Source organism: Pseudophryne corroboree, chromosome 9, assembly GCF_028390025.1.
Source record: "Pseudophryne corroboree isolate aPseCor3 chromosome 9, aPseCor3.hap2, whole genome shotgun sequence".
Lineage (NCBI taxonomy): Eukaryota > Metazoa > Chordata > Amphibia > Anura > Myobatrachidae > Pseudophryne > Pseudophryne corroboree.
In genome coordinates this window covers 291,568,586-291,593,089 of record NC_086452.1, presented here as the reverse complement: position 1 = coordinate 291,593,089, position 24,504 = coordinate 291,568,586, and the positions used below count along the sequence as shown (strand labels likewise).

At 46.3% G+C, this 24,504-nt stretch overlaps 1 long non-coding RNA gene across 10 annotated transcripts in view; it reads right to left on the bottom strand.

The window, feature by feature from the left end:
- Positions 1–24,504, bottom strand: part of LOC134958037 (uncharacterized) — a 133,706-nt gene that overhangs the window by 87,656 nt on the left and 21,546 nt on the right. For 8 of the 10 annotated variants that reach the window (XR_010186847.1, XR_010186846.1, XR_010186848.1 and 5 more), the window contains exons 4-5: positions 15,482–15,614; positions 15,249–15,332 (exon numbers count right to left, since the gene is read on the bottom strand). This is a non-coding gene — a long non-coding RNA (uncharacterized LOC134958037). Of the gene's footprint in view, positions 1–13,354; positions 13,550–14,818; positions 15,111–15,248; positions 15,333–15,481; positions 15,615–24,504 lie in introns of those variants that run through there. The other 2 variants (XR_010186849.1, XR_010186845.1) reach the window with 2 other exon arrangements.

Below are 24,504 nucleotides of genomic sequence, written 5' to 3'. Positions count from 1 at the left end.
CCCTCAATGCTCGTGAAGTCCGGTGAGGTCTCCGGCGGCGGTTATCTCAAATGAGGCGCAGGTTCGTTAACCAATCAGAGCGGCGGCTGCCGTTTCACAAGCTCTGATTGGCTAGCAAACGGTACCTTATTGAGATCACCCCCTGCCGCCGCAGCCGTTATAGCGGAGACTGGACATCACCGAGTATTGAGGGGGTAGGAGAGGCGCTGCGCTGTGCTCTCCTCCACTCACACAGACGCCAGCGGGATGCAGGTATGCTGCACCATACTTGCAGCACTGCCCTGGATGTACACACAGTATACTGGATTTTTTTTAACACTGGGGAAGAGCTCCCAGATGTATATGAACCGATGAGATCACTTCTTGTTGTCAGATACACCGGACGACAGCACCCCTGGACTGATACTGAAATATACGACACACCAACCCCTGGATGTACACATAGTATACTGGGGGAAGTTTTAACACTGGGGCAGGCAGAGCCTCTGGACATGGACAGATGAGATCACCTCTTATTGTCAGATACACCAGACAGCACCCCTGGACTGATACTGAATTCCTTTCCTTGAGCTCCCTTTATTCTTTCAGGGAATATATACTGTCAAGTTATAATATGAAAGTGATCAGTACTATATATTCATTAATATTCAATAATATTGAGTATAGCGAGTCAGATTAGTATCCTTAGTGTGGAGTTGGATATAACAGAAGTATTGGTTACAGAAATAAAACAGCTACAGTATAGAATGTCTTCTATGATAAAGCAAAAAGGATATTTATGGTAGACTTAACATTGTTAAATCTCTTTCTGCGAGGTACACTGGATACCACAGGGAATAACATTGGGGAGTAAAGTTGGATCTTGATCCGAGGCACCAACAGGCTAAAAACTTTGACTGTTCCCAGGATGCACCGCACTGCCTCCTCTATATAACCCCTCCTCCGAGCACAGGAGCTCAGTTTTGTTAACCAGTCCTAAGCAGTAGCAGGTAAAGAGACGGTAGATGTTAGTCACATAGAACCACATTCTCACGACAGGAGAAGGGACCAGCGGCTAATGTCATACAAACCCAAAGAAGCTAAGTGCGCCAGGGTGGGCGCCCTGTGGAATCCATTGTACCTCGAAGAAAGAGATTTAACAATGCTAATTCTACCATATATCTCCTTTTCTGCAGCGGGGTACACTGGTATTCCACAGGGAATAACATCAGGGATATCCTAAAGCAGTTCCTCATGGGAGGGGATGCACTATAGCAGGCACAAGAACCCGGCGTCCAAAGGAGGCATCCTGGGAGGTGGAAGTATCAAAAGCATAGAACCTGATGAATGTGTTCACAGGACCACGTAGCTGCCTTGCACAATTGTTCTGCGGACGTGCCATGGCGAGCCGCCAAGGAAGGTCCAACAGACAAAGTAGAATGGGCCTTGATAGCAGCAGGAGCTGGGAGACCAGCCTGCGCATAAGCTTGTGCAATCACCATTCTAATCCATCTGGCCAAAGTTTGCTTGTTTGCAGGCCAGCTACGTTTGTGAAAACCAAACAGTACGAAGAGGGATTCAGGCCTCCGAATGGGGGCAGTCCTCTCCACATATATATGGAGAGCCCATACCACATCCAAAGACAAACCAGCAGATATAAAGGCCGGAACCACAATCTCCTGGTTAAGGTGGAAAGATGACACCACTTTAGGCAGATAACCAGGGAGAGTATGGAGAACTGCCCGGTCACAATGAAATATCAGGAAGGGCGGACAACAGGACAAAGCGCCTAAGTCCGACACTCTTCTAGCAGAGGCAATAGCCAACACGAACAGGACCTTAATAGTAAGACATTTCAGGTCCACAGAATGAAGAGGCTCAAAGGGAGACCCTTGCAGGGCATTAAGAACAACAGACAGATCCCATGGAGCCACAAGAAATATGAACCTTGAGGGAGGCCAGACGAAGGACTAAATCCAGGCCCTGTTGCAGAAAAGCCAGAAGCCACGAAGTTCTGAACTTGTATACATTGTAGTTCTTAACTGCACACCAGGTGAAGTAAGAGTTCCAGACCCTGTAGTAAATCCGAGCCGAAGCCAGTTTACGGGCCTTCAACATAGTTTGGATGACCACCTCAGAGAAACCTTTGGCCCTCATGAGTGACGCTTCAAGAGCCAAGCCATCAAAGCCAGTCTGGTGAGGTCTGGGTAGACACAAGAGCCCTGAACTAGGAGGTCTGAGTGTTAAGGAAGTAGTAGAGGACGTTCCATCAATAGACCCTGCAGGTCTGAAAACCAATGCCGTCTGGGCCACGCTGGAGCGACTAGAAGTAGTATTCCTCCTTCTTGCTTGAACTTCCGCAGAACCCTGGGAAGGAGTGACACCGAAGGGAACACGTATGGCAGTCTAAATTTCCATGGAATCGCCAGTGCGTCCACGACCGCTGCTTGAGGATTTCTTGTCCGTGATCAGAAGTTTGGAACTTTGTGATTGTGTTGAGACGCCATCAGGTCTACGTCTGGTAGGCCCCACTTGTCCACTAGGAGTTGAAACACCTGTGGATGAAGGCTCCACTCTCCGGCGTGTACGTCCTGACGACTGAGGAAATACGCTTCCCAGTTGAGGACACTCGGAATGAACACTGCCAATATTGCTGGCAGATGGCGTTCTGCCCATTGAAGAATTCTAGACACTTCCATCGTTGCTTTTCGGCTTCGAGTGATGACTTGATGTATGCCACCGTGGTGGTGTTGTCCGACTGTACTTGAACAGGCCTGTTCCTTAACAGAGGCTGGGCTAGTGTCAAAGTGTTGAACACTGCCCGTAGTTCCAGAATGTTGATGGGGAGGAGAGACTCCTCCTTGGTCCAGCGACCCTGGAGGGTGTGTTGCTCGAACACCATGCACCAGCCCCTCAGACTGGCGTCTGTCATCAGGAGGATCCAGTGGGGAATCCTGAAGGGACGGCCCCTACTCAACTGTTCATCCTGGAGCCACCAGGACAGGGATAAGCGGACCTCGGGAGTCAGGACCATCATTTGAGACATGATCCGCTGAGGCAGACTGTCCCACTTGGAGAGGATTAACCATTGGAGAGTGAGAGAATGGAATTGAGCATACTCCCCCATGTCGAAAGTCGACACCATCAGGCCCAGTACTTGCATCGCCGAGTGAATAGACACTTTTGGGCGAGAGAGGAAGTATCTGATCCTGTCCTGAAGCCTCAGGACCTTCTCTGGAGACAGAAACAGCCTCTGGCTGTGCGTATCCAGCAGGGCCCCCAGGTGCACCATGCGCCGCGCAGGGCCCAGGGAGTACTTTTTCCAATTGATCAGCCTATAAGGAATTGCACCGTCAGCTGGAGATGACTCAGAAGGTTGCAGCATGTGCCCGCAGTGATAGGTAGTACTTTCACAATCTCCCTGAAATGCTTTTTCAAAAGTAGGCAGGTATGCTTTTAATTTTTTTAGGTGGCAGGGCATGTTGGGCTGTGTAGTGCCACAACAGCTAAAGTGCTTTTAGGCTGTTTTTAAAATGGTATTTCTGGTTTGGGGTATTGCATCATGTAATGTTGGGGTGTTTGGCTGACTTTGGGGTACTTTGATGCTGTTTGGAGGGCATCATTTGTTTTTATTCAAAATGGATGTTGTGTTTTTTTTAAAATGGATGCAGGGCTGTTTTCAAATTTATTTAAGCAGTTTGGGGTGTTGTATCATGTAATGGTGGGGTGTAGTGGTGAGTTTGGGGTACTTTGATGCTGTTTGGGTGGGGTCATTTGTTTTTATTGAAATTGGATGCTGATTATTTTTTTTTAATGGATACAGGGCTGCTTTTAAATCTATTTACGCTGTTTGTGGTATTGTATCATGTAATGGTGGGGTGTAGGGTTGACTTTGGGGTACTTTGATGCTGTTTGGGTGGGGGTCTGTTTTTTTTAAATGGATGCATGGCTGCTTTTAAGTTTTTTAGGTGGCAGGGCATGCTGGGTTGTGTAGTGCTACAACAGCTAAAGTGCTTCTAGACTGTTTTTAAAATGTTAATTCTGGTTTGGGGTATTGCATAATACAATGTTGGGGTGTTTGGCTGACTTTTCGGGTACTATGATGCTGTTTGGGCGGGGTCATTTGTTTTTATTCAAAATGGATGCTGATGTGTTTTTTTTAAATGAATGCAGGGCTGCTTTTAAATTCATTTAAGCTGTTTGGGTTATTGTATCATGTAATAGTGGGGTGTAGGGGTGAGTTTGGGGCACTTTGATTCTGTTTGGGCAGGGTCATTTGTTTTTATTCAAAATGGATGCTGATGTGTTTTTTTTAAATGAATGCAGGGCTGCTTTTAAATTCATTTAAGCTGTTTGGGTTATTGTATCATGTAATAGTGGGGTGTAGGGGTGAGTTTGGGGCACTTTGATTCTGTTTGGGCAGGGTCATTTGTTTTTATTCAAAATGGATGCTGATGTGTTTTTTTTAAATGAATGCAGGGCTGCTTTTAAATTCATTTAAGCTGTTTGGGTTATTGTATCATGTAATAGTGGGGTGTAGGGGTGAGTTTGGGGCACTTTGATGCTGTTTGGGCAGGGTCATTTGTTTTTATTCAAAATGGATGCTGATGGGTTTTTTTTTTTTAAATGGATGTAATGGTGGGGTGTATGGTTGACTTTGGGGTACTTTGATGCTGTTTCGGTGGGGTGTGTGGTTTTTATTTTAAATGGATGCAGGGCAGCGTTTAAGTGTTTTAGGTGGCAGGGCATGCTGGGCTGTGCAGTGCTACAGGCTGTTTTTAAAATGTTATTTCTGGTTTGGGGTATTGCATCATGTAATGTTGGTGTGTTCGGCTGATTTTGGGGTACATTGATGCTGTTTGGGTGTTTTTTTGTTTTTACAAAATGGATGCTGATGTTGTTTTTTTTACATTGTTTTCAGTTGGACTTGGTGCATCATGTAATTGTGGAGTGACTTTGGGGTACTTTGATGCAGATAGGGCAGGGTTGTAGTTTAAATTGTGCACTTGATTTTTGTTTGACTGTCTAATGTGAGTGGGGTGTATGTTGTGTATGTTGTGTAATTGTTGCTGCTTGTGTGTTAATTTTTTTTTTTTAAATTATAACAGAAATGTCCAGAGACAAACAACCATGTGCCCCTCTCCCCCTTCCCCCCACTCCTCAGAAGAATCCTTGGGCAGCGGAGAGGAGTGGGACCCAACCCAGGAGGAAGAGATGGCTAGTCAACAGAGGCCATCCAAACAATATGGACACTGTCACAGGTCATCCAAGAAAAGGCCAAGCCAGGTAATTATAAAGGCATTTTTGGCACATGCAGTTACACTAACATACACAGGAACACCAACAGGTCAGTTTGTGCACTGCTAGGTACTGACTTGCACCTAGGCATACCCCCAGGTCACTGAATTAATGTATTGTATTTTTTATTGTTTTCTAAACGCATACAAGTCATCATGAAGAAACATTCGACGAAGATCTTAGTCTTGAGGAAAAGATGCCCAGTCAACCGAGGGCATCCAAAGATCGACGACATCGCCAAAAACAAGGAAGGACAAGGCCAAAACAGGTACTTATGTAATACTCACTTCCCAGACTTACAGACAGTCACACTTACATACCGGTAAGTTACACCCACTGGTCAGTTTGCACACTGCCAGGAACACTCACATACCTGTAGGTACACCAACAGGTCAGTTTGTGCACTGTCAGGTACACCCACATACCGGTAGGCACACCCACAGGTCAGTTTACGCACTGGCAGGTACACTCACATACTGGTAGGCACACCCACAGATCAGTTTGCAAATTTATGGGGGGTTTTCCCCCTAAAAAACAAGTCGACAAGAACCTTCCGATGATGATTGCTCACCAGAAGAACCCGGAAGGAAGACTCAGAAGATACCAGATTACAGTGAATCAGAGAGCAGTGTCTTGGTCGAAGCTGTGGACAGATCCTACGACGTGCTTTACAGACCAAGGGCACAGAGCACTGCACCGAAAGTGAAAAAGAAGATTTGGAACGACATTGCCGACAAAGTCACTGCAGTTGCTGGAATCCGTCAGGACTTCTGAAACTACATGAAGAGATACAGTGACTGCAGAAGACAAGTTAAGAAGAAGATGGGAATGCTGTGATGCCATGAGATGGGAACTGACCCAAATTGAACCTCCGATGGACATCCTGGGAGAATAAAGAAGAATGAACCCCATCATGATACAAGGAACAGCAGGAAATGTCGACTCCTCAGGAAGAGGTCAAGTTCATGATGAGGGGGAAGAACTACCAAGGAGGAGACCAAAGAAGACAGCAGGAGCACAGAGGACGGCTACACAAACAACAACTGCCACTGAGGATCAAAGAGCCACCAGGAGGGAGTAGCATGTTTCCTGCCACAGACCTGGATGAAACCATGATACTCAACATGCAAACCATCCCCAGCATGTTTGAGTCCACAGGAGTCACGGAGGACACTTTCGAGGGATTTGAAGCGAGCCAAATGGACCAGCTTCAGTTCCCAGCAGAAGAGTATCGGGAGAAAACATGGGTCGAGTCTTGGATGTCCCTGGATCTCAGACCCAAGAAGGTTCAACTGTAAATGCAATGGGTTTTTTGGGATTCCAAAAAATGTTATACTATTTTTTCTCTTAAGTCCTAGAGGACTCCGTAAGGACCATGGGGAATAGACAGGCTCCACAGGAGACATGGGCACTAAAAAGAACTTTAGGTATGGGTGTGCACTGGCTCCTCCCTCTATGCCCCTCCTCCAGACCTCAGTTTAATACTGTGCCCAGAGGAGACTGGGTGCACTACAGGGAGCTCTCCTGAGCTTCCTGAAAAGAAAGTATTTTGTTAGTTTTTTTATTTTCAGGGAGACCTGCTGGCAACAGGCTCCCTGCATCATGGGACTGAGGAGAGAGAAGCAGACCTACTTAAATGCTAGGTTCTGCTTCTTAGGCTACTGGACACCATTAGCTCCAGAGGGAGTCAGAACGCAGGTCTTCCCTAGCAGTTCGTCCCGTAGCCGCGCCGCCGTCCTCCTCGCAGAGCCGGAAGATAGAAGCCGGGTGAGTATAGGAAGGCAGAAGACTTCACAGGCGGCAGAAGATTTCAGAGCTTCGGAGAGGTAACGCGCAGCGGTAACGCTGCGCGCCATTGCTCCCACGACACACACACAGCGCACACTGTGGGGTGCAGGGCGCGGGGGGTGGGGGGGCACCCTGGGCTGCAATGTAGACCTCAGCACTGGCTTTTAGGAATATAATTACTCAGTTTGATATTATTTCAGAGCCCCCGCCAGTTTAAAGAAAGAGCGGGACCGAAGCCCGCCACTGAGAAGGCGGGGCTTCTCCCTCAGCACTCACCAACGCCATTTTCTCCTCAAGAAAACACTGAGAAGCTGGCTCCCCGGACTCTCCCCTGCTGATCACCGGTGACAGAGGGTTTTAAAGAAGGGGGGGCACATAATTGGGTGCAGTGAACAGCGCTGTATCTGGGTGATATTTTTCTTTTTCCCAAGATTATTGGAGCTGGGTGTGTGCTGGCATACTCTCTCTCTGTCTCTCCAAAGGGCCTTGTGGGGGAACTGTCTCCAGATAGAGCTTTCCCTGAGTGTTTGGTGTGTCAGTACGTGCGTGTCGGCATGTCTGAAGCGGAAGGCTTTCCTAGGGAGGAGGTGGAGCGCATGTGTGGTGTCGCCGTCGGCAACGCCGACACATGACTGGCTGGATATGTGGAATATTTTAAATGCAAATGTGAATTTATTGCACAAACGTTTGGACAAAGCGGAGTCCAGGGACAACACAGAGGGTCATACCCTGCCTTTCCCTATGTCACAGGGACCTTCTGGGTCTCAAAAGCGGCCGCTTTCTCAGTTAGTTGACACAGATACAGTCACAGAGTCTGACTCTAGTGTCGATTATGATGATGCGAGGTGGCAGCCAAAATTGGCAAAGAGTATTCATTATATGATTATTGCTATAAAGTATGTGCTGCATATTATAGATGACCCCGCGGTGCCTAATCCTAAAATCCACATGTTTAAAGAAAAAGGAGCCTGAGGTTACTTTTCCACCTTCTTTTGAATTAAATGAGTTATTTGAAAGTGCTTGGGAAACTCCAGATAAGAAGCTGCAGATTCCCAAAAGGATTCTTATGGCATATCCTTTCCCTATCAAGGACAGGATACGGTGGGAATCCTCCCCAAGGGTGGACAAGGCTTTGACGCGCCTTTCCAAAAAGGTGGCGCTGCCGTCTCAGGATACAGAGGCCCTCAGGGATCCTGCTGACCGCAAGCAGGAAACTACCTTGAAGTCAATGTACACACATACCGGTACATTACTCAGACCGGCGATAGCGTCGGCTTGGGTTTGTAGCGCTGTACTAGCGTGGACCGATACCTTATCTGCTGATATGGATACGATGGATAAGGAAACTATTTTATTGACCCTGGGACATATTAAGGATGCGGTCTTTTATATGAGAGAGGCTCAAAGGGATATCGGCATACTGGGGTCCAGAGCAAACGCTATGGCGATTTCTGCCAGACGGGCACTGTGGACTCGACAGTGGTCGGGTGATGCCGACTCAAAACGGCATATGGAGGTTTTGCCATACAAGGGTGAGGAGTTGTTTGAGGAAGGTCTCGCGGACCTAGTTTCCACAGCTACTGCTAGTAAATCAACTTTTTTACCTTATGTTTCCTCACAGCCTTAGAAAGCGACACATTATCAGATGCAGTCCTTTCGGCCGCATAAATCCAAGAGAGCTCAGGGATCTTCCTTTCTTGCCAGAGGTAAGGGCAAGGGGAAAAAGCTGCCAGCTACAGCCAGTTCCCAGGAACAGAAGTCCTCCCCAACTTCTACTAAATCCACCGCATGACGCTGGGGCTCCGCTGGGGGGAGTCCGCTCCAGTGGGGACACGTCTTCCTCTTTTCAGCCAAGTCTGGGTTCACTCTCAGGTGGATCCCTGGGCAATAGACATTGTTTCCCAGGGGTACAAGCTGGAATTCGAAGAGGTGCCTCCTCGCCGGTTTTTCAAATCGACACTGCCGACTTCTTCCCAGAGAGGGAGGTAGTTTTAGCAGCAATTCAAAAATTGTGTCTCCAACAAGTGGTGGTCAAGGTTCCCCTGCTGCAGCAGGGGATGGGCTATTACTCAACCCTGTTTGTGGTCCCGAAACCGGACGGTTCGGTCAGACCCATTCTAAATTTAAAATCCTTAAACCTATACTTAAAGAGGTTCAAGTTCAAGATGGAGTCGCTCAGGGCAGTCATTGCAAGTCTGGAAGGGGGAGATTATATGGTGTCTCTAGACATAAAGGATGCATACCTTCATGTCCCCATTTATCAACCTCATCAGGCGTTCCTGAGATTTGTGGTGGAGGATTGTCACTACCAATTTCAGACGTTGCCGTTTGGGCTGTCCACGGCCCCGAGAATTTTTACCAAATTAATGGCGGAGATGATGGTGCTCCTGCGCAAGCAGGGGGTCACAATTATCCCATACTTGGATGATCTCCTGATAAAAGCAAGATCGAGAGAACAGTTGCTGGTCAAAGTATCACTCTCCCTGATCGTGTTACAACAACACGGTTGGATTCTAAACCTGCCAAAGTCACAGTTAGTTCCAACAACCAGATTGCCTTTCTTAGGCATGATTCTGGACACGGAACAAAAGAGGGTCTTTCTCCCGATGGAAAAGGCCCAGGAACTGCGGGACTTGGTCAGGGACCTGTTGAAGCCAGACAGGGTGTCGGTACATCACTGCACGCGAGTGCTGGGGAAAATGGTGGCATCTTACGAGGCCATTCCATTCGGCAGGTTCCATGCCAGAACCTTTCAGTGGGACCTTCTGGACAAGTGGTCCGGGTCACATCTACAGATTCATCAGATGATCCGCCTGTCCCCCAGGGCCAGGGTATCTCTCCTGTGGTGGCTGCAGAGTGCTCACCTTCTAGAGAGTCGTAGGTTCGGAATCCAGGACTGGGTTCTGGTGACCACGGACGCGAGTCTCCGAGGATGGGGAGCAGTCACACAGGGAAGAAACTTCCAGGGTCTGTGGTCAAGCCAGGAGGCTTGTCTACACATCAACATTCTGGTATTAAGGGCCATATACAACGGCCTTCGTCAGGCGCAGACCTTACTTCAAGGTCTACCGGTTCTGATTCAGTCAGACAACATCACAGCAGTGGCTCATGTAAACCGCCAAGGCGGCACAAGGAGCAGAGTGGCAATGACAGAAGCCTTAAAGATTCTTCGATGGGCGGAGGGTCATGTAAGAGCTCTGACAGCAGTCTTCATTCCAGGAGTAGACAACTGGGAAGCAGACTTCCTCAGCAGACACGATCTGCATCCAGGAGAGTGGGGACTTCATCAGGAAGTCTTCACAGAGATTGCAAGTCAGTGGGGTCTGCCTCAAATAGACATGATGGCTTCACGCCTCAACAAGAAACTTCCGAGATATTGCGCCAGGTCAAGGGACCCTCAGGCGATTGCAGTGGACGCATTGGTGACACCGTGGGTGTTTCAGTCGGTCTATGTGTTCCCTCCTCTTCCTCTCATCTCAAAGATACTGAGAATCATAAGACGAAGAGGGGTTCAGGCGATTCTCATCGTTCCAGATTGGCCTCGAAGGGCCTGGTATCCGGATCTACAGGAAATGCTCTCAGAAGATCCGTGGCCTCTTCCTCTCGGGGAAGACCTGTTACAACAAGGGCCCTGTCTGTTCCAGGACTTACCGCGACTGCGTTTGATGGCATGGCGGTTGAACGCAGGATCCTAGCGGAGAAGGGCATTCCGGAGGAGGTCATTCCTACTCTGATAAAGGCTAGGAAGGAGGTGATATCGATACATTATCACCGTATCTGGAGGAAGTATGTGTCTTGGTGTGAAGCCAAGACTGCTCCTCCGGAAGAGTTCCATCTGGGACGTTTTCTCCACTTCCTGCAAACAGGAGTGAATTTGGGCCTAAAGTTAGGCTCCATTAAGGTTCAGATTTCGGCATTATCCATTTTCTTTCAAAAGGAATTGGCTTCTCTTCCAGAAGTCCAGACTTTCGTGAAAGGGGTGCTGCATATCCAGCCTCCTTTTGTGCCTCCAGTGGCACCATGGGACCTTAACGTGGTGTTTCGGTTCCTTAAGTCTCACAGGTGTGAACCGCTTCAAACAGTTGAATTGAAGTATCTTACTTGGAAAGTGGTCATGTTATTGGCCTTGGCTTCGGCACGGCGAGTGTCAGAGTTGGCGGCTTTGTCTCACAAAAGCCCTTATCTGATTTTCCATGTGGATAGAGCTGAGTTGCGGACTCGTCCCCAATTTTTGCCTAAGGTGGTTTCTTCTTTTCATATGAACCAACCTGTTGTGGTGCCTGTGGCTACAAGGGACGTGGAGGATTCCGAGTCCCTAGATGTGGTCAGGGCATTGAAAATTTATGTGGCCAGAACGGCTCGGCTTAGGAAAACAGAGGCACTGTTTATCCTGTATGCAGCAAACAAGGTTGGTGCTCCTGCGTCTAAACAGACTATTGATCGCTGGATCTGTAACATGATTCAGCAGGCTTACTCTACGGCTGGATTGCCGTTACCGAATTCAGTTAAGGCCCATTCCACTAGGAAGGTGGGCTCTTCTTGGGCGGCTGCCCGGGGCGTCTCGGCATTACAACTTTGCCGAGCCGCAACTTGGTCGGATTCAAACACTTTTGCAAAATTCTACAAGTTCGATACCCTGGCCGATGAGGACGTAATGTTTGCTCATTCGGTGCTGCAGAGTCGTCCGCACTCTCCCGCCCGTTTTGGAGCTTTGGTATAATCCCTATGGTCCTTACGGAGTCCCCAGCATCCTCTAGGACGTAAGAAAATAAGATTTTAAACCTACCGGTAAATCTTTTTCTCCTAGTCCGTAGAGGATGCTGGGCGCCCGTCCCTGTGCGGACAACATCCTGCAGGACTTGTATATAGTTGTTGCTTACATAAGGGTTATGTTTCAGTTGGATCAGTTTTGGACTGATACTGGTTTTGGTTCATACTGTTGACTGGTTTGTATATCCCATGTTATACGGTGTGAATGGTGTGGCTGGTATGAATCTTGCCCTTGGATTTACAAAATCCTTTCCTCGTACTGTCCGTCTCCTCTGGGCACAGTTTCTCTAACTGAGGTCTGGAGGAGGGGCATAGAGGGAGGAGCCAGTGCACACCCATACCTAAAGTTCTTTTTAGTGCCCATGTCTCCTGTGGAGCCTGTATATTCCCCATGGTCCTTACGGAGTCCCCAGCATCTTCTACGGACTACGAGAAAAAGATTTACCGGTAGGTTTAAAATCTTATTTTTTCCTTTGTTTATTGTCTTTTTTTAAAACAGATGAAATGCCACAAAGCAGCTTCGGATTGGCATCAGGAATTGGACTGTACTTCAGACCAGACTTACTTCAGGAAGACTCAGATGAAGAGGATGTGGATTCGCAGCCAACTGCTTCCATGCCTCTTGGTGAGTAATTAGTATATAGACATGTATAATGATGTTTTTCTCATTAAAAAGTTGTGCTAAATCTCTTAAGAATGTATTGTGCGCTGCAACTAATTTTTTAAATAAAAATTTCAGCTTCAACAATTCCAGTGGTGGTGGATATTCAACGTGGACAAGTAACTTCACGTGTGGACAGAGTCAACACCTTGGCTGCAGAAATGCAGCAGCGTTAGGACTCTTTCAGAGATACCATCAACAGCAAAATGAAGGCCATGAGGATGACAATGGACAGTATGGCCAACACTCTGAAAGAAATTCAGAAGACCCAGCAAGAGAATCAACACACCATCAAGAACACTCTTCAGATTCTGACAACAGTCGTCTGCAAATTGGTGAACAACTCGGTGTGTCAAAGTGCCATCATGGACAGCATGGCAGCCAGCCAATGCCAAACAGCAGCAAGCTCCAGCCTCATCGTGACTTCCATGCAACTCATCGTGGAAAAACTTCCAGGAGCACAACAACCAACATCAAGACCACCACCATCTGCACAGAGACCCCCACTGTATGCCCTGACTTTGACAACACCCTGGTATGGACAATCTCAACAATACCAAAAGTATCAAGAGATGTACCCCGTCTACAGGCAGACTCGACCAGCAGCACCAACAAGACCTCCAAGAAGAGGTCAACCACCACCAAGCACACCACCAATTCTGGATCTGGATGAAGAAGAAGATACTGGAGACTGAAATACGGTTGTATAATTTAATTCTTTTATATGTATATTTTTGTGTCCCCTTTTCTCCCTCCCATTAATATTTTTTTCTTTGCAAATGTTTTAACTTGCAAATTTCTCCTGAGCAGATTTAAATTACAAAGGTGTCGGGCGTTCGATTTTAGGTATAAATGCGCGTGCATGTATAAATGTGGTGAAAGGATGACAGCACCTTTATATTTTGGTTACGGTTTATTCAAATGGGCCATTAAAGAGCAAAATCTGATCCCACATTTCTTTTTTTTTTTTTAAGCATTTAATTTGTACCATGATGTGCTACTGGATTATTCACCAGTTGTTTTCTTCAATAGCGTTGGTCCGAAATTCAACTTCTGGAAAAAATTGACCGTGTAGAGGTGATATGGATGAGTAACATGTCTCTCGCATCACACATCCACACAAACCTTGTCCCGCTAGGCCAGTTGTTCCCCCAAAATTTCATGTTTTCCAGGTCACTTAGCAGGTGAACAGGTGTAATTATTACTTACTGACACATTGTAAAAGACCCACTGGTGGAGCAAATTACTTTACTTGCAAATCTGTGAGGAGACCTGGAAAAGATGAACTGTTGGTGTGTACTTGAGGACAGAGGTGAGGAACCACTGCACCACGCCATGGGTCTGCTAACTGTAGCTCTCCAGCAGCTGTAGAACTACACATCCCACCACGCCCTTTCACAGTTAGCGTATCTTATTAATAGCAAAACTGTGGTACAGCAAGCTGGGATGAACAGTTCCACAGCAGCAGGAGAGCCACAGGCAGCAGACCCATAGTATAGTGCAGGGATGGGGAACCCTCGTTCCTCCTGCTGATGTGGAACTACACAAATCAGCACACCCAGCAACAGTTTTACCATGTCCAAGAAGCTTAACTGTTGCAAAGGCATGCTGGGATGTGTAGTTTCAGAAGAGCTAGAAAGCCTTAGGTTCCCCTTCCCAGAACTAGGCTATTGTAGAACTTCATTTTCCAGCATTATCTGCCACCAGGTGGCAAGGCATGCTGGGACTGTGTAGTTCCACAACAGTTAGAGGGCCTTATGTACCCACAACAGTTCATGTTTTCCCGGTCACCTAGTAGGTGAACAGGTGTATTCATTACCCATTGACACATTTCAAAATACCCAATGGTGGACCAAATTAATTCACCTGCAATCCTGTGAGGAGACCTGGAAAACATGAACTGTTGGGGGCACTTGTGTACCCAGGCTAGAAACCACTGCTCAAAACCATAGGTTTTCACTTTTTGGCCCTCCCGCTGATGGTGAAATACACATACCAGCACGGCCTGCAACAGTTTTAAAATGTCTTACTTGAAAAACTGTGGCCGGCAATGCTGGAATGTGCAGTTCTACAGCAGCCCGAGGGCCAAAGGATTCCCATCCCTGCTCAAGACTCCTGTAGAACTTAACCTTCCAAAATTCTCTGCCACCTGGGGCCAGGGAGTGCTGGGCTGTGTAGTTACCCAACAGCTGTAGGGATATGTTCTGAGAACCATGGCATATTATTTTTCAAGTACTTGTGTGTCTTTTTCTATTTGTTTCAGGTATTCCACAAAAAGAAAAACCTAATGGACTAACAAGGTCAAGAAACACATAAAAATAATTAAGTTTTGAAGTTTTATTTTTGAATACAAAAAAGATTTTTAAATATTTATTTTATCAATAAAATTTTGAAATCAATCAAATGGTGTTTCCTTTAACTGTTAATGTAAATTGAATTTGGCCAGGACAGTGTAATAGTAGGGGTAGGACACAATAGTGGGCAACACATCACAACACATGGGGGGGGGGGGGGGGACTACATTGAAAGTAGGCTGTCATGGTAGAGGGAGGGTGTCAGCGCCACATTCCGCTCTAGAGGGGTTCAGGGTTTTTCATGAACATCCAAGGGAAACCTGGGGAAGAGAAAAGGGTATTTAGTAAAAAGGTATTAGAGTGTTTTCTTTCCATCAGCAAAAGTGGGGCCCAGGTACGCAACATTGGTAATAAAAACATGTGTCTCAACATTTCAAGTTTGGGGTGCACCATCTCACCTGAAGGGTTCTCCTGGTCACACCACAGTAGGGGGGTTCACATAGCAAGTAGGACTTCATGGTAGAATAGGGGGGTCAGCACCACTTTACAATGTAAAGGGGTTCAGAAGACCATCCAGGGGAAACATGGGGAAAAGAAGAAGGTTTAATTAAAAGGTAAAACAGTACACAACATTGGTAAAAAAAAATCCACAAGTGTCACAACATTTCAAGTTTGGGGTGCAGCATCTCACCTGAAGGGTTCTCCAGGTCACACCGCAGAAGAGGGGTCCACATAGCAAGTAGGCCGTAATGGTACACAAGGGGGGTCAGCACCACTTTACAATGTAGAGAGGTTCAGGGTTCAGAAGACCATCCGGGGGAAACCTGCAGAAAAGAAGATGGTTTAATTAAAAGGTAAAACAGTACACAACAATGGTGAAAAAGACAGAAATGTCACAACATTTCAAGTTTGGGGTGCAGTATCTCACCTGAAGGGTGAATCTTCAATTGAATAGAGTACTGTTGGAAATCTGTCGGAAAGCCGTTTACTGTACATTACAGAAATCCGACAGTTGGAAACCGGGACATTGAATAATCGGATACAATCCGACAGTCAGAATCCTACAAACTTTGGGGGTAATTCCAAGTTGATCGCAGCAGGAATTTTTTTAGCAGTTGGTCAAAACCATGGCCCTCATTCCGAGTTGTTCGCTCGCAAGGCGATTTTAGCAGAGTTACACACGCTAAGCCGCCGCCTACTGGGAGTGAATCTTAGCTTCTTAAAATTGCGAACGATGTATTCGTAATATTGCGATTACAAACTACTTAGCAGTTTCAGAGTAGCTTCAGACTTACTCGGCATCTGCGATCAGTTCAGTGCTTGTCGTTCCTGGTTTGACGTCACAAACACACCCAGCGTTCGCCCAGACACTCCCCCGTTTCTCCAGCCACTCCCGCGTTTTTTTCCGGAAACGGTAGCGTTTTTATCCACACGCCTATAAAACGCCGTGTTTCCGCCCAGTAACACCCATTTCCTGTCAATCACACTACGATCGCCGGAGCGAAGAAAAAGCCGTGAGTAAAAATACTATCTTCATAGCAAAATTACTTGGCGCAGTCGCAGTGCGAACATTGCGCATGCGTACTAAGCAGAAAAACGCTGCGATGCGAAGATTATTTCCGAGCGAACGACTCGGAATGAGGGCCCATGTGCACTGCAGGGGGGGGGCAGATATAACATTTGCAGATAGAGTTAGATTTGGGTGGGTTATTTTGTTTCTGTGCAGAGTAAATACTGGCTGCTTTATTTTTACACTGCAATTTAGATTGCAGATTGAACTCACCACACCCAAATCTATCTCTCTGCACGTTATATCTGCCTCCCTGCAGTGCACATGGTTTTGCCCAACTGCTAAAAAATTTCCTGCTGCCATCCACTTAGAATTACCCCCCTTGTCGGAAAAGCCCCGGTTTCCAACAGTTGGAACAAATCCGACAGCAATTGAATACACTCCTTAGTCTAAGATGATGAATTTGTTCAATCTGTATTACTCCAGGTTTCAACTAAACTGGTATTGACCGCTATTCTATGATGTGTGTTTTCTTTTTCTTTTCAGAATCCTTTTATGTTGTAATTCCCCCCCCCCCCCCTATTTCCCCTTCTTATCTTCTGTACCCCTTATACGTTAATTTCAAAGAAAAAATAAAAATATTGATGTGGGGAAAAAAAAAAGACTTGAGGTTATAATTGCTGCCAAAGGTGCATCAACAAAGTATTGAGCAAAGGCTGTAAATACTTATGTACATGTGATTTCTTAGTTTTTTATTTTTAATACAATTTAAAAAAATCTCAAAAAAAAGTTATTTTACGATGTCATTATTTATTATTATTATCCTTTATTTATATGGCGCCACAAGGGTTCCACAGCGCCCAATTACAGAGTACATAAACAAATAATCAAACAGGAAAACAGCAACTTACAGTTGACGACAATATAGGACAAGTACAGGGTAAATAAACATAGCTACATCAGCAGATGACACTGGAATAAGTATCAGGTGGCAGAAGACTGCTGGATTTGGTGCAGCTGAAGATTATTAAAGTAAGAAAAGGGTAAGCACATGAGGGAAGAGGGCCCTGCTCGTGAGAGCTTACATTCTAAAGGGGGGGGGGGTAGACAGACAGGGGTGAGACAGATGGGGTACATAGAGAGCGTGGAACAGAGGTTTAGGATGAGATTTGGCTGGGTTTGGTGAAGAAGTGGGTCTTGAGAGCCCGTTTGAAGTTTTGTAGAGAGGTGGAGAGTCTGAGGGGGAGAGGTAGGGAATTCCAGAGAAGTGGTGCAGCACGTGAAAAATCTTGGAGGTAGGAGTGGGAGGAAGTAATCCGTAGGCAGGAGAGTCGGCGAGCATTAGCAGAGCGAAGAGGACGGGTGGGAGTGTAAAGCGAGATAAGATCAGAGATGTAGATGGGAGAGGAGTGGGTGAGGGCTATGTAAGCAAGTGTGAGAAGCTTGAAATGGATTCTGAAAGGGAAGGCGAGCCAGTGAAGGTCTAGTAAGAGAGGAGAGGTGGACGTAGTGCGTTTGGTGAGGAAAATGAGCCGGGCAGCAGCATTGAGGATAGATTGGAGTGGAGAGAGGTATTCGTCAGGAATGCCAGTCAGGAGGAGATTACAGTAGTCCAGTCTGGAGATGACCAGTGAGTGGATAAGAGTCTTAGTAGCATCCTGGGTCAGAAAGGGTCTGATCCTGGAAATATTTTTTAGATGAAAACGGCAGGTTTGTTGAGGTGCTGAATGTGTGGTTTGAAGGAGAGGGAGAAGTCAAGGATTACTCCAAGACAGCGCACTTGGTGGGTAGAGGAGATAGTAGTGCCATCAATAGATAATGAGATTGTAGGAGGTGAGGTTATGCGGGAGGGAGGGAAGATGATCAGCTCGGTCTTAGACATGTTAAGTTTAAGAAAGCGCTGGGACATCCAGGAAGAGATAGCAGAGAGACAGTTGGAGATACGAGTGAGGAGAGTAGGGGAGAGGTCTGGAGAGGAAAGATAGATTTGAGTGTCATCAGCATAGAGATGATATTGGAAACCAAAAGAACGAATGAGCTTACCTAGTGAGGACGTATAGAGAGAGAAGAGAAGAGGACCAAGGACAGAACCTTGGGGTACCCCTACAGTTAGTGGAAGTGAGGGGGAGGTGGAGTCATGAGAGGAGACAGAGAATGAACGGTCAGAAAGGTAGGACGACAACCAAGAGAGGGCAGTGTCACGCAGACCAATGGAGTGAAGGATTTGCAGTAGGAGAGGATGGTCCACAGTGTCAAAAGCAGCAGAGAGATCAAGTAGAATAAGTAGAGTAGTGTACCTTAGATTTAGCAGCATGGAGGTCATTGCATACTTTTGTAAGGGCAGTTTCAGTGGAGTGGAGAGGACGGAAGCCAGACTGGAATGGGTCAAGCAGTGAGTGTGAGGAAAGAGAGGAAGTAAGGCGGTTGTAGACAATATGCTCAAGGAGTTTGGAGGCAAAAGGGAGGAGAGAGATGGGTTGGTAGTTGGAGAGAGTGTTTGGATCAAGGGTAGGTTTTTTAAGAACAGGAGAGATGAGTGCGTGCTTGAAGGCAGAGGGGACAGTGCCTGATGAGAGGGAGAGATTCAGAAGGTGGGAAAGATGGGAACAGGCAGAAGAAGAGAGGTAGCAGAGGAGGCGGGAGGGGATAGGGTCAAGTGGGGAGGTGGTGAGGGGACAGGAACGAATGAGGGCCATGACTTCCTCTCCAGATGCATGGGAGAAAGATGACAGAGTTGGTGCGAGGGATGGGGAGGGTTGGTAAGGGATGGGAGAAGGCTGGTTACTGATGGTCTGGTGTGATGTGATGTCCTGACGTATGGAGTCAATTTTGGATGTGAAGTAAGTGGCAAAGTCAAGAGCAGATTATGGGGTATTGAGCCTAATTCAGACCTGATCACTCCCTAGGTTTTTTTTGCACTGCTGCAAGTAGATAGTCGCCACCCATAGCGGAGTATATTCTCGCTTTGCAAGTGTGCAAACGTATGTGTAGCAGAACTGTACAAACAGATCTTGTGCAGTCTCTGAGTAGCCCAGGATTTGCTCAGTCGCTGCGATCACTTCAGCCTGCCGGGACCAGAATTGACATCAGGAACCCTCCCTGCAAACGCTTGGACACACCTACTGTATGTTTTTCCAACCACTCCCAGAAAACGGTCAGTTGCCACCAACAAGCGGCTTATTCCTGTCAATCTCCGTGCGAATGGATTCTTCGCACAAACCCATCGCTGAGCGACAATCCGCTTTGTATCTGTGCGACACACCTGTGCATTGCGGTGCATACGCATGCGCAGTTCTGACCTGATCGCAGTGCTGAAAAAAACGCTACCAAGTAATCAGGTCTGAATTACCCCCACTGTGTGTAGGATTTTGAGGGAAAAATTTTATTTATCCATTTTGGAATAAGGCTGTAACATAACAAAATGTGGAGAAAGTGAAGCGCTGTGAATACTTTCCGGATGCACTGTATGTATGTATGTATGTATGTATGTATGTATGTATGTATGTATGTATGTATGTATGTATGTACATACAGTATATGTATATATAAATAAATGGGATACGGTATTTTGGGACTAATTCAGATCTGATTGCAGCAGCAAATTTGTTAGCTAATGCGCAAAACCATAACCCTCATTCCGAGTTGATCGCTCGCTGCCGTTTTTCACAGCGCAGCGATCAGGTGAAAAAACGGCATTTATGCGCATGTGCATGGTACGCAGTGCGCATGCGCTAAGTACTTTCACACAAAACTACAAGTAGTTTTACCCATGCTCGAGCGACGTTTTTCAGTCGCTCGAGTGTTCGTAGTATGATTGACAGGAAGTGGGTGTTTCTGGGCGGCAACTCTGCGTTTTCAGGGAGTGTGCAAAAAAACGCAGGCGTGCCAGGCAAAAATGCAGGAGTGGCTGGAGAAACGGGTGGAGTGGGTGGCCGAACGCAGGACGTGTTTGTGACGTCAAACCAGGAACTAAACAGACTGCAGTCATCGCAAGATAGGAGTTGGTCTGGAGCTACTCAGAAACGGCATGACATTTTTCCTGTGCAGTTCTGCTAATCTTTCGTTCGCACTTCTGCTAAGCTAAGATACACTCCCAGAGGGTGGCGGCTTAGCGTTTGCACTGCTGCTAAAAGCAGCTAGCGAGCGATCAACTCGGAATGAGGGCCCATGTGCACTGCAGGGGAGGGGAGGGCGGCAGAGAGAGTTAGATTTGGGTTGGTTATTTTGTTTCTGTGCAGGGTAAATACTGGCTGCATTATTTTTACACTGCAATTTAGATTTCAGTTTTAACGCACCACACCCAAATCTAACTCCCTTTGCACATGTTATATCTGCCTCCCCTGCAGTGCACATGGGGGGTCATTCCGAGTTGATCGCACGTAGTAACTTTTTGCTGCCCATGCAATCAACTAGACGCCGCCTATGGGGGTGTGTTTTTTTGCATAGCAAGGCTGCCATCGCTTGTGCAGCCCTGCAAAAAACATTTTGTGCAGAACTAGACCAGGGTATGAGTTACTTACCCTGTGCGATAAATCCAGCGTTGAAGGTCCTGGAATTGACGTCAGATATCTGCCCTCCAAACGCCTGGACATGCCTGCATTTGCCGCACCACTCCCAGAAAACGGTCAGCTGACGCCCCCGAAACGCTCCTGTCAATCTTCTTGCGGTCACTGCTGCGACCGCTTTTTTAGTTAGCGGCGTCGCTGCCCGGCGATGGCCGTCACCAGGCAATGCGGCCGCCGCACATGCGCATAATCCCCACGGTTTTGCCCTTTAGCTAACAAATTTGCTGCTGTGATCGAATCTGAATTAGGCCCTTTGAGCGACCAATGGTGTCCTTAACTTATCAGAATGTAAAAAATATAAAACATTCATTTATTAAAAAAGAATGTAGAGACAGCACAACGTTAAACCGATGTCACAGAGATAATTTCAATGTAGTATAAAAACTCCTATTTGGTATGGTTTGCGTAAAGAGATACAGTGCAAAAAACTATAAAATCATTTAACAAGTGAATTTTTTGATGCTAAAAAAAATTACGTAAAAGACATAAAAGAAAAAACGAAAGAGGAAAGTGCTTATCTTTAGGGGTGAGATCTAGTCAGATGTCCAACGCGTTTTCGTCCTGAGGACTATACATATATATTCCATAGACAAAAAAAAAACTTATAGTTTCATTTGTCCCATTAAGGCTTCTTAGACATGATTTGAAATTTCAGAAACCTGTTGTAACTCTTCCACTCAAACTCCAAAAAGCAATGAAATTCCGATAATTAAGGCTGATGCTTTCATGTACGCGTTCCTTGCGCAATACAGATATGGTCAGTGCCGTAACTAGACATTTTAGTGCTGTGTGCAAGAAACAGCATCGGTGGCCCCCCTTCCCACCCCCCGCCATGTTTTGAAATTAATTTTACCTCTCGTCCACCCCCCCTCCGCCCCATCAATCACACACCGCTAGTTACAGTCATCAAAGAATAGGGGTGTGGCTTCATGGAGCATTCATTAGTCACATAACAACGCACAGTAGCGCCCGTTACTAACATTACACCGCACAGTAGCATCTGTTACTCACATCACTCTGCACGGTAGTGCCCATTAGTCCCATTACACCACACGGTAGCGTCCATTAGTCACATTACACCACACGGTAGCGTCCATTAGTCACGTTACACAGCATGGTAGTGTCCATTAGTCATGTTACGCAGCCTGGTGGCATCCACTAGTCACATTATGCAGCGCGGTGGCATCCTGTAGTCACAATACACAGTGCGATAGCTTCAGTCAATCACATTACACAGTGCGGTTATGTCCGTCAGTCACATTACACCACACGGTATCGTCCATTAGTCACATTACACAGTACGGCAGCGTCTGTCGGCCACATTACACAGCACGGCAGCGTCTGTCGGCCACATTACACAGTACGGCAGCGTCTGTCGGCCACATTACACAGCACGGCAGCGTCTGTCGGCCACATTACACAGCACGGCAGTGTCCGTCGGCCACATTACACAGTACGGTAGCGTCCGTCAGTCACATTACACAGCATGGCAGCGTCCGACGGCCACATTACACAGTACGGTAGCGTCCGTCAGTCACATTACACAGCATGGCAGCGTCCGTCGGCCACATTACACAGCACGGTACTTTATATATATATATATATATATATATATATATATATATATATATATATATATATTTTACACACACACACACACACACACACACTCTATAGCAGTACCAGCAGCACTCCAAAATTAATATAAAACCATGGAAGAAAGCCAGTGCCGTCCACAGGTAACCATGCGGTAAGCAAACATATACTGTAGCAATTGGCTGCACTCACGGCTCCAAAGAAAGGAAGTCACAGATGTAGTCAAAGTCAACGATTTATATTCTTAACATTGAAACATTGATTTTGACTACGTCTGTCTTCCTTTCTTTGGAGCCGTGAGTGCCGCCAATTGCCACAGTGTGTATATATATATATATATATATATATATTATATATATGTGTGTGTGTGTATATACACATACAAACACATTATATTAATGTATGTGCAGTTTTTGGAGTTTTTTTTTTACATATCTTAAAAGTCACTGAGATACAGTCCAGGATGACCAACCACAAGGCCAGTCTATCTTAATGCATACTTGCCTACTTTTGAAAACTAGTTTCAGGGAGATTCCAAGAGGCAGCAGAATGGTATCCGGTTGATAGATAGACAGTGTCTAGTTAGACAGTCAATAGATAGACACCATATGTTAGACAGACATTAGGTCGACAGGGTCAAAAGTAGAGATGAGCGGGTTCGGTTTCTCTGAATCCGAACCCGCCCGAACTTCATGGTTTTTTTCACGGGTCCGAGCAGACTCGGATCCTCCCGCCTTGCTCGGTTAACCCGAGCGCGCCCGAACGTCATCATGACGCTGTCGGATTCTCGCGAGACTCGGATTCTATATAAGGAGCCGCGCGTCGCCGCCATTTTCACACGTGCATTGAGATTGATAGTGAGAGGACGTGGCTGGCGTCCTCTCCATTTAGATTATAAGAGAGAGAGAGATTTACTGGAGCTTAGGACTAGGAGGAGTACTGTAGAAGTGTAGAGAGTGCAGAGAGTTTACTAGTGAGTGACCACCAGACAGTGCAGTTTATTTAATATATCCGTTCTCTGCCTGAAAAAAGCGATACACACAGTGACTCAGTCACATACCATATCTGTGTGCACTGCTCAGGCTCAGCCCAGTGTGCTGCATCATCTATATATATTATATATCTGTCTGACTGCTCAGCTCACACAGCTTATAATTGTGGGGGAGACTGGGGAGCACTGCAGTGCCAGTTATAGGTTATAGCAGGAGCCAGGAGTACATAATATTATATTAAAATTAAACAGTGCACACTTTTGCTGCAGGAGTGCCACTGCCAGTGTGACTGACCAGTGACCTGACCACACTGACCACCAGTATAGTTAGTAGTATACTTATATTGTGATTGCCTGAAAAAGTTAAACACTCGTCGTGTGACTTCACTTGTGTGTTGTTTTTTTTATTCTATAAAAATAAAACTCATTCTGCTGACAGACAGTGTCCAGCAGGTCCGTCATTATATAATATATAATATATACCTGTCCGGCTGCAGTAGTGATATATATATATTTTTTATATCATTTATCATCCAGTCGCAGCAGACACAGTACGGTAGTTCACGGCTGTGGCTACCTCTGTGTCTGCACTCGGCAGGCAGTCCGTCCATAATTGTATACCACCTAACCGTGGTTTTTTTTTCTTTCTTCTTTATACATACATAGTTACATAGACATCTCTTTATCAACCAGTCTATATTAGCAGCAGACACAGTACAGTACGGTAGTTCACGGCTGTGGCTACCTCTGTGTCTGCACTCGGCAGGCAGTCCGTCCATAATTGTATACCACCTAACCGTGGTTTTTTTTTCTCTCTTCTTTATACATACTACTACGACATCTCTTTATCAACCAGTCTATATTATTAGCAGCAGACACAGTACAGTACGGTAGTTCACGGCTGTGGCTACCTCTGTATCTGCACTCGGCAGGCAGTCCGTCCATAATTGTATACCACCTAACCGTGGTTTTTTTTTCCTTTCTTCTTTATACATACATAGTTACATAGACATCTCTTTATCAACCAGTCTATATTAGCAGCAGACACAGTA